Here is an 884-nt window from a genome sequence, read left to right on the forward strand (position 1 = left end):
TGTCAGAAAATTCTTTCCATTCTAAAATTAACCTATTTTCAGCTTAAAAAGTTCATTTTTTTTAAGGTTTCAAAACTAAAAATTTCAATTCCATTTTTTTTTCTATTCGACTCTTTATTTAATTATTTTTGTTCGTTTTCAAATATGAAAATTTCAGTTTCAAAACTTTTTGCCCCTTTGTTGTGGGTCTAACACGAAGGACCAAACCAAATGGATGAGAGTGGTAACTTCAGTCCTGGTGCATTCACTGACGCTGCTAGAACAGAGTTTTGGACTCGGTTTGTACGGGATAAAACTCTGCTCTTTACATCCGTCTTGGGATAACTTCAGAATATGATAGAACAGACAATACAGACATTTTCTGATCGTAATTATCACGGCTCTAGGAGTCAGTGAAGACACTGGGACTGAAGTTATTCCTCTCATTGAGTTTTGATTGGCCCTTTGTGTTAGCCACAACAAGGCCAAAAGTTTTGAAACTGATTTTTTATATATATATAAAAAAAGAGTTTAAACTGGAAAAAAATGAAACTGATTAAGTTTGGGAGTTGAAATTCTGAGTTTAAGCCTAAAAAAGAGAAAATTTGAAGTTGAAAATAATTAAGATTATTTAAGAACAGTAAAAAATTTCAGGCATTTTAAATTCTTATGGCCAAACACGATATTCTTTCAATTTGTCTTATTTGGGTTTCAATAATATTGGCCCCAATTTAGCTCCATACAGTTCCAGCTCAACACCACCATTCAAAGTACCATCTACGTCTCTTTATGTCTTATAGTTTACCTTTATGCTTATAATGGTTTTTGCACTTATGAAAGTTATTACTTTAATGTTCAATATGCACCATTATTTGCAACCTACTTTTAAGGTTGTAAAACAGAAA

This window comes from Oryzias melastigma, linkage group LG17 (genome assembly GCF_002922805.2).
Source record: "Oryzias melastigma strain HK-1 linkage group LG17, ASM292280v2, whole genome shotgun sequence".
In the NCBI taxonomy this organism is placed as follows: Eukaryota; Metazoa; Chordata; class Actinopteri; order Beloniformes; family Adrianichthyidae; genus Oryzias; species Oryzias melastigma.